The 19,873-nt window shown below is 35.6% G+C and overlaps 1 protein-coding gene across 1 annotated transcript in view; it reads left to right on the forward strand.

The window, feature by feature from the left end:
• Positions 1-417: 417 nt before the first annotated feature.
• The window catches only part of LOC134671238 (connectin-like), a 55,884-nt gene continuing 36,428 nt past the window's right edge, over positions 418-19,873 (forward strand). The window contains exon 1 of the mRNA XM_063529036.1: positions 418-484. The gene's annotated coding sequence lies outside the window, so the exon portion shown is untranslated. The remainder of the gene's footprint in view (positions 485-19,873) is intronic.

The raw sequence follows: 19,873 nt of genomic DNA on the forward strand, positions 1-19,873 counted from the left end.
ATACTTACACAGTGGTTGCATAATTATTAAGATGGGAGTTTTATTTTGATTGTAATAACAGGTTATGAATTGGATCTGGATTTGTTATGAAAAGCATCTCTCAGCTGTCAAGAGTGACATTTCTTCGATCAGAAGAACAAAAACATACCAAATTCGTGAACCTGTTATTATAATCAGAATAAGCTTTCATAGCAGTAGACTGCTGGGTAAAAAATGACCTTTAACGCGTTCGCTGGCAATACGTCGACAGGCGGGGTACTTGTAGGCTTAACGACGCTTAACACTGTTATTATTGTCACAGAATGTGAAATACAAATTTCTTATGTTATTTCATTCTTTATAAGGAGCCAGACTTAATGAAAAATAGGCAAACATTCACATACACAAGTAAAAACTTAAGTGACTTTTTTATTTTCAGGCATGCGACGGCTTCTTTTGAGAGGTTATTGCTGTCGACAGTCTGTCCCGAGCTGTTTGTGAGAAGGTAATATAAGAAAAACGTCACAATTTTAATCTCTTTATTTATTCACTTCTATTACTACCTAAAAATACCTAAAATATAAATTAGCTTTGAGTTTTTCTTTCTCTGCGTCTATAATTTCTTTTGCGTCTTTTATTGAGAAAATTTACATTTGTAACATGATCGTAATGATGTTGTTATATTTTAGTTTGGTTTTCAGCTTGTGGGAGTAAAATAAATAAATAATAAATATTATAGGACATTATACATAAAAACAGTACCTAAGCTCAATAAGGCTTGTGATGATGATGAAGAAGAATAAGTAAATACTTAAATACATAAAAAACACCTACCTATGACTAATGAACTAATTTAATATCCGTGTTCATTACACGAAAAACTGTCCCTACCAGTATTTGAACCCGGGACCATCGGCTTCTTAGGCAGGGACACTACCCACTGTCTAGACAGGTCGTCTTTAATGCATGTATAGATAGCAATCACATTATTTATTACTAAATAATTGTTGAAATTTTATGAACACTTAATTTTATTATTTTGCTCATTTTACAGCCCTCATCTTATATTAAGTAAAATGTTTTATTTTCTTTCAAATACTTCATTTTACATTATATTTAACTTAATCAAGCCCCATAACAAAATATAAACTAATGAATAACACGGAAAGTGAATAGAAAGTGATGTGTCCATCACAAAATAAGCTTTTAAATAAATGTCACGCGATATATTGCTATCCCCTTGTCAGGGCTGAGACATGGTCGCTTGTATAAATCGGGTCATAGCGATAAACGACATGAGAGGTCCTTCTGGGAATCCTTGGGGAAGGCCTTCGTCTAACGTTTGACGGCATTTGGATGAAATGATATAAGTCATTTGCGTTACTGTATACATAAAACATTAGTATGAAACATTTAGATACAACATACACATGAGTATGTTACATACAGTGAATACACACAGTGTTACCGTAACTTCACAGGAACATATCGGTTTGACGTTTTGTAAATTTTGCCTGAACCATTACTAAAATAACCTACTTGTATTGCGTAAATGGCATTCGATCACTTAACATCACTTCACCAAGTGGCACTCAAACCGACCCACACCCTAAGGGTCCCTGTGACCTCAATACACCTCAATAGCTGACGTTTGTCAAAATGGCTATTTGCTCTAAAGGTATCTGAATAATTAGCCATGAATATGCTGAAAGGGTCTTTTGTGTTAGGGAGCTTAGTTTAGTTGGAAATAGTTTCACTTGGAGGGATTCGAATTACAGATCGATAAAATCAAATATGCCTACGCTATATATATATATATGTTTTATCGAGAAATAATTATAATTTTATCTAATAATATTATTGAACTAAAAAACTAAACATTTATTACGTCCAAAAATATTATTACACGATATAAAGTAGATATCTATATCGACGCTATATTGATATATTAAATAAAATGGGGAAGGTCATTAGTGCTTCAATTGGATACGAACTGGCATGTTCAGCTTTCGAGTACCTATGGCCATAACCACCCGATTAGGGCAGCATGCTTCAATTGAAAAACCGGGCAAGTGCGAGTCGGACTCGCGCACGAAGGGTTCCGTACCATAATGCAAAAAAAAAAAACAAAAAAAACAAAAAAAACGGTCACCCATCCAAGTACTGACCCCTCCCGACGTTGCTTAACTTTGGTCAAAAATCACGTTTGTTGTATGGGAGCCCCATTTAAATCTTTATTTTATTCTGTTTTTAGTATTTGTTGTTATAGCGGCAACAGAAATACATCATCTGTGAAAATTTCAACTGTCTAGCTATCACGGTTCGTGAGATACAGCCTGGTGACAGACGGACGGACGGACGGACGGACGGACGGACGGACGGACGGACGGACAGCGAAGTCTTAGTAATAGGGTCCCGTTTTACCCTTTGGGTACGGAACCCTAAAAACTAAGCTAAGAGACCTGAAATAAGCGGCAGATTCCTATAGCAGACCTGTCTCCGCGTGTATTGGCTCGCCTTTCCTGTGGGATAAAACAGTAAAGCCAAGAAGGTAATGTAGGTGCTGGGCATCCATGGGTTTCCTTAATTCCGTCCCAGGCGGTGTAATGTATGTTTATTTATTTAAACCTTTGGAAACAAACAGGCAAAAACAACACATATAGTAAATCAGATAACACATTCACAAGCCACACAGATTCCACTAATGAATAATAACAGTTATGTTGCTCAGAATCTAACATTAATACAATTCAAACTTAAACCTAATTTAACATTAATAGAATTTACAACATGAAAAACTCGAATACATAACTTGAATTGTTGTAATAACATAAAAACAACATGTGAACATTGGAAAGTATGATGTGTTATAATTACTACTGTACGTTTTATTGCAGAAACAAACTGTTGTAATGATAAATTAAATATATCAATATCAGAAAATGTTACAAATAGACGCAAAGTCCAATGATGATGAAGCTAAGATACTATTTCATATGTGTATTCTGGCACTTTACATAGTAATCCTCCAATTTCTATTATTTTTTTAATACAATTTCGAATAAGCCCTTTTTGATTCTCCGTGGCTTTTGATGAAGAGAATACCTACTTACTTTATAAAATAATTGTTTCGGAAGTTGAAAATATTATTCTTTTACAATTTTTAGGGTTCCGTACCTCAAAAGGAAAAAACGGAACCCTTATAGGATCACTCGTGCGTCTGTCTGTCCGTCTGTCCGTCTGTCACAGCCAATTTGCTCCGAAACTACCGCACCAATTAATTTGAAATTTGGTACACATATGTAAGTCTGTGACCCAAAGACGGATATGTAACGTCAACAAATGAATTTTAAACATAGGGGCTACTTTTGGGGGGTAAACGATAAAATTAAAAAACAAAGTTTTGAAAACTACATCGTGTTACATATCAAACGAAAGAGCTCATTTTGAGAATCTCAAATATATTTTACTTATAAATTTACGATAAAAAGTTTAGAAGTTATTCAAGAAAATAGACAAAAAATTACCATTCCCCCCCCTCTATCTCCGAAACTACTGGGTCTAAAATTCTAAAAAAAATACACAAAATAGTCCTTTACCTAAAGATGACAGGAAAACCTATTGGAAATCTAGAGTCAAGCGTGAGTCGTATTTAAGAACAAAAATGCGGTTAACGTTTTTTAGGGACACAGCCGCAATGGTTTAAGTGAAACGTGATGTAGACAGCTATTGCGAAGGCCCTAGGCCGATATCCGCATAAGGCCGAAGGCCCGAAGCGTCCCAAAGAGGCGTGCCTTTAGCTTCAAGCGTGAGTCGGACTGAAGACAAAAAATGCGACTAGGCTGTATCTGGCACATAGCCGCAATGGTACTTGTAGTACAGTCAACAGCAGAAGTTGCTAAGCGGGCGAGGTGTTCAAAATTACCTTGACATGCTCTTATTGTCTTAACTATAAAGTCGCGTCCAGATCATTTAAAACCACTCGCCCGCTTAGCAACTTCTGCTGCTGACTGTACTGATTGATTAGGTTACTATTGTTACGTGTTTTAAAAAGCACACTAGGTTATACAGGGTGGCTAAAAAATAAACTAAGTGTATTCCTTGCCAACGTGCAACCCTGAAATCGCGAAGAAAAATTTGGCTGTTTCATACATTTTGGCTGGTCCGTTTCTATGGGAGGATACTTCTATTTTCGCGATTTCGGGGTTGGTCCCATACTAAAAGTTGCTCAGTATAATCCCAAAACCTCCCTGGCTATGGGAATGACACTTATTTTTTGGCCACCCTACCACCATTGCGATTGGTGGATTTGGAATACCTACGTACCTATTATCTCTCTTCGGCCTTCGGAAGTTGTAGGAAGCGCGACCCGTCGGACACTTGTACTATTGTTCGGCATTTAATCTTCAGAGATGTAGAGATGTAAGCCACCACGCCAGAAAACTTCATATTACACCTGGTTTTTGATTGATCCATTCGGGTTTTTCAAGAAGTTTCACTCACGTCACGTTTCACGTACAAAAAAAAATGTTGAAAATTGTGTGTTGTACGGAACCCTTGAAACGCGAGTCCGTCTCGCACTTGACCAGTTTTTTTTTTATATTATGTAATTTGTAGAAATGTAGTAATTATTTTTATAATTCATGTAATTTGGTGTAATGTATTAAATTGTAGTATCTTTAATTATGCTTTATTAATAAAATATTTACAATTAATTTAAGGCAGTTTTCAGAACAAAAACTCAAATTAATTTTAAGCAGTTCACAGAACCGTGAAAATCGTGGAGGGCTGGCCAGAATATGGAATCATTGTTAAATTATGAAAATCTTAGTACGCTTTAATCTCTTTATGAAATTGCATAAAACATAAATTTCTATTCAATCGTCTCAGGTAGCAGAAATAAAGATTTAAATTCATTGTCAGGTACCAAGAACGATCCTTGAGCCTAGAAATAAAGCAGCTTTAGTTCAAAAGAAAGCACTCAAGTGAAATAGAAGAACTGAGTGAGTATAACTTGAGCGCAATATTAAAGTTGTATATTGAATCCTGGACATAACTGTATTCAAAGCACAGGAAAATGTAAAGATCATTGCATATAGGAAAAAAATGCAATGTTAAGGTACTGCTAGCAGGAAGCTGCAAATTCTACCTACCTACCCAGGTCTACCCAGGTAGGTCTACCAACACAGGTAGGTACAATTTGGTTGTTTTAATTACTTCAATTTCCATAAAAAAAATCAATTTCGTTCAGTAGCTTTCTGCAAACACCGCATAAAAATGTTTTTAGCTTCAAAAATGTTTTCATCTACTTATTTATTATCAAATAAACGATACCTAATATTCCTTTAAACGGATCCCTAGTACGTTGACGTAGCATTTCTTACTCATAATATAATATAGCATCATACTACCTAAATAAATTAAGCGAAAAAGGCCTAGAACAAGGCATCAGTCAGTACACACGTATAGAACCAAGAGGCAACCGTATTACTAAGTCGTGTATCGATCATGTATTCATCCGTTACCAACCGCCGGCCGGCCGTAGTAACAATACTAGCCAGATAAGAACCACAGTAATTAACAATGCGCTCGCCGACCACCTCATAACAGGTTTTGCATTAGTAGATAACTCGCCCGCGCCAACGCAAGCAAAATACGCACTTAAAATAGATAACAAAAAGGTGACAATGGAACTGCGTGCGACTGACTGGAGCCTTGGTTTAGAATATGATGACCCAAACGATGTACTTAACTTCATAACAGATAAGTTTAAATTAGCATATGAAAAATGTAAATGTAAGACTAAAATACACATAAGTAAAAGGAAAAATGTAAATTGGTTAAACGACAAGGCAATAAAAATGTGTAAAAAAAGGGACGAATTGTACAAAATATGGCATCAAGATCAAGGTAACGCGGAAAAAAGACTCTTATATAATAAATATAGAAATAAAACAAATAAATACATAAATAATTTAAAAAATAAAAAAATAAAAACCGACATACGCGATAATTTTAAAAATCAGAAAAAAGTCTGGGAAATCGTGAACAAACTATGCGGAAAAATCTCAAAATCAATTGACGAAATCATAATAAAACATTTCAAAAAGTATAACATCCACTCCATAGTTAATAAATTTGCTAACGACTTCAGAGATAATGTAAACAACATATGTTCGTCCTGTGAAAAGCCAATCTTAACAGAAAGTTCGTACGCCCAAAACTCCACAGCATCATTAAATGTAAAAAAAAGCCACCGAAAAAAAAGTCTCATTAATCATAAACCAGCTCAATTTAAAAAAAAGTCCAGGCATAGATGGAATACGAGCGACGGATATTAAAAATATAAACACGGAAATTACCCCTATTATTACTCATCTAATAAATACTTGCATCAAAAGCTCAACTTACCCCGACAAACTAAAAATAGGCACCATTAGACCGATTCATAAAAAAGGGAGCTATTGCGACACTAATAATTACCGACCCATAACCATATTATCTTGCGTTGATAAAATAATTGAAAATTTTTTTGGAACCCAAATTCAGGACTTTTTACATAATCATAAAATTATTAATCATAAACAATATGGCTTCCAGAAGGGAAAAAATACTTCTCAACTATTATGTAGCTTTACAAACGAAGTCAATACCTACCTAAACGACAAAAAACATGTACTTGTCTTATTTATTGATTTCAGCAAAGCCTTTGACACTTTGAGGTACAACACACTTTATAACAGGCTTCTGCGAAGTGGTGTACAGGGCCCTTTTCTAGATCTAATGAAAAACTATCATACAAATCGTTTCACAGCAGTTAAGGTCGATAACACATATAGTAACTTAATTCCCACAGAGAGAGGCACCGCACAGGGCTCGATTTTCTCAACAACCGAATACCTACTGTACGTAAATGAAATGTGCAATATATTTGCTGACGGTTCTGTGTACCAATTCGCAGACGACACTTGCCTCTTGGCCGCCCATTTGGATATAAAAATAGCAGAAAATATTCTACAAAAAAACTTCAATCTATTATGTGCCTGGGCCCACGATGTAGGATTAGTCATTAACTACGACAAAACAAAAGTTATGTATATACACTCCGCTCACAAAAAATGCCAAATAAAACCGAGGATCATAGCACACAAACACCAGTGCCTACACCGCGTTACCACGAGCGCATGCGATTGCGAACCCTTGGAGCAAGTGGATAAACATACTTACCTTGGTCTTAGAATAGACAATACATTTAACTGGGGCCCCCACATTAATTATGTCTGTAATAAACTGAGATCCATATTGTCCAATTTATCCCTTTTGAAATATAAAATACCTTTTAGTACCCGTAGAATGCTATATATGTCATTAGCCGAGTCTATAATTAGTTACAGCTTAAGTAGTTACGGCAGAACTTATAAAACCTACCTAGATAATATATACAAACTACAGCTAAGCCTGATAAAAACAATTGTACCTAACTCGATACGGAGAAAGTATAGAAATAACGAAACAAAGCTATTTGAATACTGTAATATAATTAATGTATATGATAAGTTTAAAATGATGCTAGTATGTGATGAAATCGCTAACTTACCTAACCTTAAAAATAGATCAAGGTCACAAAAATTGAGAAATATCAGTATACCTATGTATGTACTACCACCTTATAAGAATACCTACGGAAAAAGAATATGGCAATATATGTTACCCTATACACTAAACTCATGGACTGATGATGTAAATCAAAATATACTTAATAACACACATAAGACCAAAACAATTATAAAAAATATGTTGTTATCAAGTACAGGTGCGCGCTCGAGTTGTTTATCAACAACTCAGGTAACCTAAAACGATATTTGTACTAACCATTATTTCCTTATTATACATTTAGATATAGCTACTAACCGGAATGTAAACGAGCGACAATGGCGGCAGATAAACCGTACGCGGTTTTCGTTCGCTGTGTCACCATGTTAAATTAGTATGTAAGAGTTATTTTGGATAAATAAATTAAAAAAAAAAAATACATTTTATATTTTTCTGGTTATCTTGTAAAGATGTTAATTTTTGCCTGAATAGCCGCATCTAAAACTAAAAAGTTACATTAAATCCATCAACAAAGCTTAATAACAAGTATAAATAAATAACCAAATTCAACGCTGTCACCAATGAATCCCTTCATTTATAACTCCGTAATAAGAACGAATTATCATCAAACATAAAACTGAGCACATACGCTCTTTTGAAACTCAGAGTAATATGTTCTCTTCCATTTTGCTTGAGGCTGCTACTGTACCGCAAGTCAAGAAAGTCACAAGCGCCATGCACTTTGTATTAAACTTATGACGTTTTCGCCTGCGCGACAGGTTCAATCTACATAATACCTTTAAGTGCAGACCCAGAATAAGTTGGCCCTTTGTAGCTGTGACCTTCATTTAGTTCAAGGTCCTAATGTTGTTAATCCGCATATTAACATAACTTTGTTACGTGTGTGTTTTACTTATAACTATTAGTCATAGAGCCTATCAGCCTAGCATAGTCCGGTTTTTCGGGGGCAAAAATGTACAGTGCTAGTGAATTATTAAACATCGACGAACAATACCTACCAAACTAATCATATTAAATAAATGTGTGAGTGTGCTCCGATGCACAAAGGAAACGTAGTTACGAACGTGCCTTGCTATTTGAGTCAGTCTCGGTACAAAAAGCACTGAGGTTGACTGAAGTAGCATGACACATACGAAAGTTTCCGAGAAAATACGATTGAAAACAATCATGCATTACATCTGTATAGTTAAGAAGGCCTTCTGCCAGGGATTTACACAGACGCCTATTATTAGAACGGCGAAAAAACGTGCAAAATGGAGAGCTATGGTGCCAGTGTTGTGCCAACGTTCTCCGTTTTGTATGGGGAATGTTCTCGCTCGAGATTATTTCCCATATCAAATGGGGAACATTCTCGAGAACGGCACAACTATACATGGTGCACACAAAACGACATGTGGTAGCGGTTCTCAATCATGAGAAAACGAGCAAGGAACACATAGTTAGGAGTATGTCCCAGATAACGTTTAAAATAAACATACAGGCGTATTCGGGAAACGAGATAAATGCAAGGTTAGAGACGAACTAGAGATTTTTGGGATCTACATTAGATATCGACTAGATGTGACTTGGATAAAGAAGAAGTCAATTCATAACTTGTGGAAATCGTTCAAGAGGACGTCCAGAATCGCGAAAACGTCAAATTTGACATATATCTACCTTACAAATATCTTTAAATTATCCATATCGTAACTTCTTGATGTCTAATAGATATCTTATTCATTTTCCGAATCGAGCCGATACTCAATGACCGTGACGAGCTTCAAAATCTACCTAATTTAATGAAAAACCTACCACGAAGATGTAACTGACACACATTTCGAATTCTCTTGAGGAATAACAAAAACACATGACTTGCGTATTTGAACTCGATCGACACAGGGCGCGCCACGCTTTGAGCCTTAGGGAACATAATAAAATTGCAATACGATGTGCTACAAATAACAATATTTATGTCTATCTTTCGAGGTGATCTTTTACGACTATTATAAAAAAAGGTTATGCGAATACGCAGTACCAAAAGGGTGTTGGAAAAGGTATATTTTTTGGGAATACCTACTGCTTTATTTGGCTATCTGCCGTATTCGAACTTCAAGATATTCACAAGAGACGACACGTGCTAGATCCATTCTAGATACGTTATAGTTAGGGCTTGCAATTCGAATATTCGAATTTGTCGAATATTCGACCTGTTTTGATATTCGAATATTCGGCCGCTCAGTTTTCAAATATTCGAATATTTTTTATTACTATAAAAAATCTATTTCATCCTCTGTAGTTACAGTTTCTGTGTGTTTTCCGGGTATTTATACAGTGAATGAGGAACGGTAGGTACCCAAACACGAAGGAAATAATATTTTTACTGTATTCCTCTCGATTGACTTCCTGAATACACTGAAACTTAACTCAATTTGAAAGAAAATGAAATCAAAAAGTATGTTATTTTTACGGTGCGTAAGTTTTAAGTCAAAGGGTCATTCTGTTTATTCAGTGCAAGCGTACGTTAAGCGATTTTTTGAAGACAAAACCTTGCCCGCACTTATCGCAATTCTCAAATTTGATCATACCAAACCTGCCCAACTAGATAATCTAACTTATCTAAGTAACTATGCACCTTTAGCTGACGAATAATCCACCCAGCAGTCAACTTTTTCCCTTAAATATTCCAATATTATATAATTAAGTCGAGCATTAGGAATAAAAACTTGCCAAAACAAATAAAGTCAATAAAGATTCCAAATACAATGGAATTAAAGGCCTTTTTACATGCCTCTGAGTGACTACAAGTTAATTTAAATCAGAAAATAATTAACTATTTACTAAAAACCGGGCAAGTGCGAGTCGGACTCGCGCACGAAGGGTTCCGTACCATAATGCAAAAAAAAAACAAAAAAAAACGGTCACCCATCCAAGTACTGACCCCTCCCGACGTTGCTTAACTTTGGTCAAAAATCACGTTTGTTGTATGGGAGCCCCATTTAAATCTTTATTTTATTCTGTTTACCGATTTCTCGTTCTTTTTCTTATTTTTTATAATATTCGAATAATTATTCGAATATTCGAATATGTCGTCAGAAAAAGTCGAATATTCGAATACCTGAAAGTTTCGAATATTTGCAATCCCTAGTTATAGTTTAAATATCAACTAGTTCTCTTTTGCTGCGCAATTCGGGCAACCAATGTCACTTTTACGTTAGATAGAGTAAGATATCTATTAGATGTGAATTGGATCTCTAAGTCATATCCTGTGGAAATCGTTCAAGAGTATCTCCAGAATCGCGCAAATGCCAAATTTGACAGGTTAGATCTTATACATATCGTTATCGTATCTTGGTGGTGTCTAAAAGATATCTAATAGATGTCTATTTCAAAATCCGAATCGGGCCATATGATACAGCGTCCTGTCGCGGTAAACAGAACGGCAAAATTATGTACATATCAATCATCCACCCGGCGACGTGTCCGCATGTTGTAGGTAGGTACTTACCAAGCGTGTTTTTTTATTTTATTTTATAAACAGAAGGACATGTACCATCACGCTCTGCGATTGTTGCATAATTCAGGGTCCTACCCAAATTGGTTGTTCAATACTTACGCTATAGAATTTCCAATTTAGCATAACAATCCCGTGTGGTGACTGTACTTTATCAATGTTAAATTTCATTACTACGAAAACCAGACGACGAGACTTTTGAAAGACGAATGGAACAATTGTTGTACGCACTGCGCAGCGAATACCAGATTCAAGCTACCTGCCTAGCTTTTCATTAACTTCTACGGCGAATTCATATCATATTAACGATGTAGTACATTTTGTAAGAGTTACATCATATTGCTATTACCTAAGAAGTGGAAGATTTTTAGGAAGAATGTTAAGCTTTAAAGTCTATTTTATGACGTCCAGAGCAACACGGCCGTTTGAACAATGCTTATAAGATGTCACAGCGATACGATACCAGTCTGTTAGTGTCTAAAGTGATATTTCCTCAACCAAACACATCACTTTTGATATTGACAGATCATATATAAAAGTGTTATCAGGCAAGTTCTCATTTCTGCTAACTACGTCAGCCGCGTACTTTACACACAGCGCAGGGAAGTTAAAACCCAAAATAGTCAATACCTAAGGTCACGCGTAAGTGTACCGATTGCTTCACTGAGAGCCAAACCATGTTTCTTAGATCCCGTGGGACTTGTATTCCGTGAGCCGTGTCAGGCTAATTTGCAAGATTGTATGCCTTCAATGCCAAGAATTGATGGCTACGTACGTTTGAAGATTTGGGTAGGTGATCGGATTTGGGATGAAATAGGTTTGTGTACGCTGATTAAACAACCAGAGGGATGTAATCCTTAGACGTAAACTAGTATAACCTTTAGGAATCCACCATACAAGGAACATTGGTAATCGAATTTGAATCAATGAAATTGTAGCTATCAGAAAATAGAGATAAATTTGTTTTGTGTTAAAATAGATCGAAACTAAACGGAAGGAACTCTGTTTCATTTAATTAAGATTTAAATTTCATTGTAGGTTACTTGTACTAGTATTAAAACATAGAACCCCAAAAGTTTAGAGTATTTGTTGTGTAGGGAAAATTGCGTTACAATTTTACTAGTCAATTTCCCCAAATTTACAGTAACTATGACTGTCATGTGTCTAGCTATATATTTTGTTTTACTAAATGTAGTTATTTTATATGTATACTTTATAGCACGACGAAAACTCAATATAAAAAAAGGCGGATATAAACAAAGCTACGAGGCAAACTATAATATTTGCAAGATTACCTCAGTGTTCGTCTGTCCGTCACAACCGTTTTTATCTTCATCATTTTCTTCACCCCTTTAACCACACATGTCAAAATAACGCGTTTACGTTGGGGGTTAAAATGTGCAGTAACATGACGTGACCCGCCCGTGGGATCACTATCTCTCGCGGCTACAAAAACTTTTGACAATATCCTTGTCAAGTGTTCTTACTGTCTACGTAAGCTATGCTCCCCTGGTACCCTTGGTTAGCTGTTGGGAGGACAATATGATGTTTTTAAAGCGAAAAGCTTTGGCATATATATTTTTTATTGTTATTTTTATTTGTATTTAATTTGTTTTTAAAAGGACTGACATTTAAATTACCTACGAGTATTCCCATAATAAGGAATAAGAGAGACGATGTGTCACGGCCTAATTCGAACTTTAAGATAACTTCAAAATTTTGCTAAAGATATATATTCATTCTTTTAAAATTATGGCTTCGGTCCAGTGGCACGATTTCGCCAATATCAAGATATAAATAAGGAGCTAAATACGACGACTAAAATTATTGTACGGTTAGTACTTACAAGACAGTGTACGGTGATTTTATCAGCCATTGTAAATCGATAGCTAGATTTTACAATTAGCACGTGGACTACCGGCCGTTGACTCCACAATGGTGGTTAAACGAATTTCAAGATTAATTCTCCATTCACTGCACACTACCACATTACTGTATAATAGGCTATCGATATTACACTTTAAACAATATTAATGAGCAAAATCAAAGGAATTAATCACGACGCGTGACTATCAAGATGGCGATCGAATCGGAAGACCCTAAAGATACGATAGGGATCGGAAATCAGTGTCGAAAGTGAAGTTTTTGTTTAGAGAAATGTCTGGAAATGTTTGGAATGTGTGAAATGTTTGGTGAAAGGTCAGTATTGTATCGCTGTGACATATTATAAAAATTGTTCGGATACGGCCGTATGTTTTACCGAGCTTTACAGACTGCCCTTTAAACTAAATTACTCCCTATGTATAAAGTTATATATTCTCTCTCAAAACGTCTGTAGTCCGTCACATGATAAAGTCATTAAACGCCCCACGTCGATATACCAATTACAAAACACATTAGCCCTAATGATTATTATTATAGTTTGGGTATAATTTTAGTGCGGGCACACCCTTACTTAAACCCGTTGTTTTGGGAGTTAGGGTCGCTCAATTTCGTGCACATTTCCTTTGACCTTTTGAGGGTCTATTATAAAAATAGGCCACGCGAAGATTATTTTCGTAGGGCGTCGTTGGACCTTTAAAATAGAAAAATGTGTGGTTACTGATGAGGCTGGTGAAAAGGAATATTTTAAGAGATTATTATAGACTAAATTTTGACCAACACAGAAATAAAGGTCTTACCTCATTAAATTTTTTTTTGTACGTAAATGTAGTCAATCAGTTAAATTAATGCTAGTAAACGATACACATTGTAACGGATCACTTGATTTATAAGAATAACGCGAGCAAAGTTAGCTATATAAATATATAAACACAAACTGAAGCATAAAAAACAATTTAGCACGTCCTACTTATATTCAGTAGGTAAGTATTTTTTAGTCCTTTTTGAAATTAAAACAGACTCTTCACTTAAACCAGCCAACTCACTAGTAACCTATCTACCTATTTTCATAAAATAAAGTTATGGAATAAATTTACTCCTCACACACTAGGTTGAGTGAGCTTCCTTCCAGGCAAGTTTGCTTTTGTACCCATATTTTGCTTCATAGAGCGCTGCAATACCAACAAAGTGAGGAATTTTGGAGCTAACACAGCGTGAGAGTCAGTCGCCCTTGCTCTTAGGCTGAAATAATAGTGGCCAAGATTACGTTTGTGCTTTAAATTTCAATGGCAACGGCACCATGATTTAAGTGCGAGATGAACATTCAGTCAGTTTCACAGGAAATACATTCTTCATGAAGAATAATTATACAGATTTTAGTGCCTCGTTATACTTCTAGTGTGAGTGGTGTATGTGTGAGTGGCTTCTAAATCTGAGCCATTTTAAATGACCAGTTTTCCCCTTAGCGGGAAAAACGTTTTCGAACATTTCGACAAAAAAGCATTTAAGTAGGTACTATGTCAGGAAGAACTAAACCTGTAGATGACGAAAAACAATTTTGTTTGAATAGGTATTTTATGGAAACATTTACATCGCACAAGCAGAATTAACACAACTAGAAACTATTGACGGCACTAACCAGTCTAACAAAAAATTCAATAGACTTTTAACAAAACAAAAAACAAATTAGTCATTTCGAATATTAATACTTCAAATAAATAGTTCATATAGTAGGCCGCAGCCGCCGTTATGTACGTAACTAGTTGGCAAAAACCCAGCGTCATGGAAGTAACAAAAGCCAGCTCAGTAACGTTACAAAGCTAAATTATCACTTCAAAGGCACAGATAAAGCTAATAAGTTAATATTAGAGATGCCACGAATATTCGGCAACTATTCGGTATTCGGCCTATTCGGCCACTTTGCCGAATATTCGGTATTCGGCCGACTGTTGCCTACTATTCGGCCGAATACCGAATATCTGTTACATCTGCCTAAAAAGAAAAATTAAACAAAAAACTAGGTATATTTCATGTTTAAAATGTATTCTTGGAAAGTAGTTAAATACGAAGCCACGTTTTTGAACATTTGTTGATTACAAAATATTTTATTTTCATGGGTCTGATTTGATTGACTCTAATCACATTCATTAATTCTGTTCAACATAAAAATATATTTTAGCAAACGTTGTGCTTTGATAGCGAACAGTTTTCATAATAATTGTGACTCAAAATGGTCGTATGTCATGCCGAATATTCGGTCGCCGAATATTTGGTATTCGGCCGAGAGAGAGGCCGAATATTCGGTATTCGGTATTCGGCCAAATTCACTATTCGGGGCATCTCTAGTTAATATTACACTATTTTATCATAGTTACCTATAGCCCGTCATGTACTTTACCCAATTTGAGTCTTCTGTCCGCAGCCTAAGGCTCAATGTGCCATGTTTTGGGTTAAGTAGGTAAAGGTATATTGCTTTATAGGAATATTCTTGAATAATGTAATTCGTGGAACGATAGTTTTATCACCGTGAGTTTATTTATATTAAATAAACTCATACAATAGGTTCATTCATTAGTTTCGTTACAAAGCAGATTTTCCTTTGTCATGAAAGTCTCTTTTATATCAGTTACAATTGATTAATGTTTCAGTAACTAACTTAAAAAATCTAGCTTCAGACAGTTACTTAATAGAAAATGTTGTCTACGTTATAAATCTTTTTCGTTGTTGTATTTAATCAAGCTTATTACCTGATAAATGAACATTGTATACCTAGTCTAAGGTCCTGCTACAGGTTAGGTGTTATTACTATACATATAGATATTATTGATTTCACTTGAAGTAATGACACTTTATTAAATGAAAATTTATACTACGTTCACAATTTTTTAGCTTAGGAACAAGATGTAGGTAGTCAAGACCGAGAATTCAATTTTCTTATAATAGTACAGTCATTATATCCAAAAAACCGACCCTATCCGTGAATAATTAGTTCTTGGATTTTTTTTTCGTAGGTCCCTCGGGGGGGTCACTGGGAGTGTAAATTCAAAAAGTAGGCTTAATCAGGCTCCTGCGTATATTCGAAAAATGGTTTTTTCCAAGAAAACGGTTTTTCTTCAATAACTCGGCCATTTTTGATTTTACAGTAAAACCGTAAGGACAAAAATTGTAGGAAATTTGATTCTCTACAAGTTAGTCCAGTCATTATATCCAAAAAACCGACCCTTCCCGTGAATAATCAGTTCTTGGATTTTTTTTCGTACGTCCCTCGGGGGAATCACTGGGAGTGTAAATTCAAAAAGTAGACTGAATCAGGGTCCTGTGTATATTCGAAAAACGGTTTTTCTTGAATAACTCGGTCATTTTTGATTTTACAGTATTACCGTGAGGACAAAAATTGTTCAGAATTTGATTCTCTACCACTTTGTTTCCCTTCATTTATGCCGTAAAGCGTGGAACATAGGAGATAATGATAATATTTTGAATTTGTCGCGTTTTTCAGGTTTAATTTCTAAAATATCGATTTTGGGGGAAAGAAGGTGGGAACCAAAATTGTTCAGAATTTGATTCTCTACAAGTTTAGTCCTCTTCATTTATGTCGTAAAGTTGAAAATAAACGAGATGTTGAAAATATTTTGAATTTGTCGCTTTTTTCAAATTTTATTTCCAAACTATCGATCCTAGAAGAAAAATTGTGAGGACCAAACTTATAGAGAATCAAATTTTCTATAATTTTTGTCCTCACGGTTTTACTGTAAAATCAATAATGACCGAGTTATTCAAGAAAAACCGTTTTTCGAATATACACAGGACCCTGATTCAGTCTACTTTTTGAATTTACACTCCCAGTGATTCCCCCGAGGGACGTACGAAAAAAAAATCCAAGAACTGATTATTCACGGGAAGGGTCGGTTTTTTGGATATAATGACTGGACTAACTTATAGAGAATCAAATATCCTACAATTTTTGTCCTTACGGTTTTACTGTAAAATAAAAAATGGCCGAGTTATTGAAGAAAAACCGTTTTTTTTCGAAAAAAACCATTTTTTGAATATACGCAGGAGCCTGATTAAGCCTACTTTTTGAATTTACACTCCCAGTGACCCCCCCGAGGGACCTACGAAAAAAAAATCCAAGAACTAATTATTCACGGGTCAAAATCTATAATGACTGTACTATAACCAAAACGTAACATAAAACAAAACAGTGTTATGATAAGTAGTAAAAATTGCCATAGCTTTAAAAAAAAATCTTTTTGAATCATTTCAAAGCGGGTTCATCTTAACAATGGAAGCAATGCGTCCAATATTTGTGACGTTATCTATGAAAAGGGACCTTATTGTCGATGGCGCTTACGCCATTATTAACGATGCTCCGATATAAATAAAATACCGCGCGACGCTGTGCGGCGTAAGCGCCATCGACAATAAGGTCCCTTTTCATAGATAATGCCCCATTTTTATTTATTCTAATTTGAGTTTCTTCATGCACAGTCAGCAGCAGAAGTTGCTAAGCGGGTGAGGTGTTCAAAATTACCTTGACACGCTCTTATTCTCTTAACAATAAAGTCACGTCATGAATGTCATGATCATTTTGAACACTTCGCCCGCTTAGCAACTTCTGCTGCTGACTGTGGGCCCGATTCGGATTTTGAAATAGACATCTATTAGATATCTTTTAGACATCACCAAGATACGATAACGATATATATAAGATCAAACCTGTCAAATTTGACATTTGCGCGATTCTGGAGATACTCTTGAACGATTTCTACAGGATATGATTAGAGATCCAATTCACATCTAATAGATATCTTACTCTATCTAACGTAAAAGTGACATTGGTTGCCCGAATTGCGCTGCAAAAGAGAACTAGTTGATATCTAAACTAGAATGGATCTAGTACGTGTCGTCTCTTGTGAATATCTTGAAGTTCGAATACGGCAGCGTATATGAGAAACCAACTTCTTGCCCCAAGCAGATTTATTTTCTTATAGAAACTTTACGAAACCACTTAGTAATAAAGGTCCCGCGAATACCCGCAAAATTTTAAGACATTACCCAAGTCAAAAGTGGGACAATTGCCACGGGACCATGGGGACCTTTTACCCGGGCACTACGGATGTGTTATCCTAGCAAAGCACAAGCAAGTTAAATAACCAGTATAATATTACAAGTTTTGAAATAAAAGGTATCTAATACCTTTAAATGAGCAATTCTTGTTTATTTATTTATAATTATGTATATTTATTTATACTTAAAATTATATATTTGGGGGATCTCGGAAACGGCTCTAACGATTACGATGAAATTTGCTATTTTGAGGGTGGTAAATTGATCTAGCTAGGTCTTATCTCTGGAAAAACGCGCAATTTTGAGTTTTTATGTTTTCCGAGTAATCCCAGATTAATAAGAACACTACCTACATCACTTTTTTTTCTTAATAGTCTTTTTTTTATTGAATCTTTATTGTACAATACAATATGATGACACAATGGCGGACATAATGCCTTAAGGCATTCTCTACCAGTCAACCAAAGTTATGCATAGTCGTAGTATTGTCAGTTTCGAGGTCACTTTAAACTGGTTGGTGCAAGAACTCGATTTCCCACACACACGATACCAGTGGCAATAGGGCCGGTGCCCAAGAAACCGTAAAACTGCGCATGCTGTACAGATTACATTTACGTTCCTTTTTAAGGCGGCCACACACTATCAGTTTTAAAGTTTAAACTAACAATTTTCACTTGAGAAATGCCACTGTGCGTGTGCACTGTCGTCTTCCAGTATTCTCAAGATCATTTTACACCTTAAGTCCGAACCTCAAGGCAGGCTATTTGAAATTTCATTTAATAAATCTTTAAATGCTATAATTCAGAGGACTCTAACATGATGTATTTACCTAACAATGGGTTAATTTATGGATACATAATAGTTATTTACGATACAATTGCGAAAAATAGGAAATTCGCAACGAGTGGCGAATTTTTAACACATTCAGGGCCAAGAACCCGACTGTCGGGTACACTGTTCGTAGCGATTACGCCGCTCCATACGGCGAAGCCGTAGGTGGCTACGCGCCACGAGCGTAACCCGTAGCACTTAGTGGCAATGAATGTGTTAAGCACGACCCAAGGGAGTGTTTATAATCGACACGAGTTGCGAATTACCTATTCGCACGCGTATCGTACAACGTTTTACAGTACATATGGCCCTTTAAATTTTTGACGCAGTTACATAATGTGCTTATTTTTGCACAGGGCGTCGTAATGGAGCACCAAATGTACTGAAAATAGTTATTTTTAATACATTTGCTCAAAAAGTGCTACTTTACGTAGCTGTTTAGCGTGCGGAAAGTTGGTTATCTCGAACTAGTGCTTTTTACTTTTCCAATTTTTTTAAATTTATACTTGTTCCAATTCACGACTATTTATTGATGAGTGTTAATATTAGTTTCCTTTAAACGTCGTAATCAGCATAAAAACCTACCGTTAATGTAAGAATACGAAAAATATTACATATTTCATATTTAATTACTTACCTCTTCATCATTATAACACGTTTATTTTTTAATATTCAATATTGAAAATTCCGTTCTTAATAAGTTGACTGAATGGAACGGAATAGCTGCCAAACGCCCATAGATATAATATACTTAAAGACGACGTCTAACCGAGCTGTCACTGTTACCACTTTTGTTTAGTGTACGATTAACAATGTTTTTCTTATTTTTTCGCAACTGTATTAAAAAACGTCGTTCGATACACGTGCGGAAATGTCATTCTTCACTCGTCCCGAGTCTTGCCACTCGCCTGCGGCTCGTGGCAAGATATCTCGGTACTCGTGACATACCTTCCGCACTAGCATCGAAATGTACTATTGTTTTACAAGGGGGCAAAGTTGTTGTTTAAC

The sequence above is a fragment of the Cydia fagiglandana genome, chromosome 15 (genome assembly GCF_963556715.1).
Source record: "Cydia fagiglandana chromosome 15, ilCydFagi1.1, whole genome shotgun sequence".
Taxonomy (NCBI): Eukaryota; Metazoa; Arthropoda; class Insecta; order Lepidoptera; family Tortricidae; genus Cydia; species Cydia fagiglandana.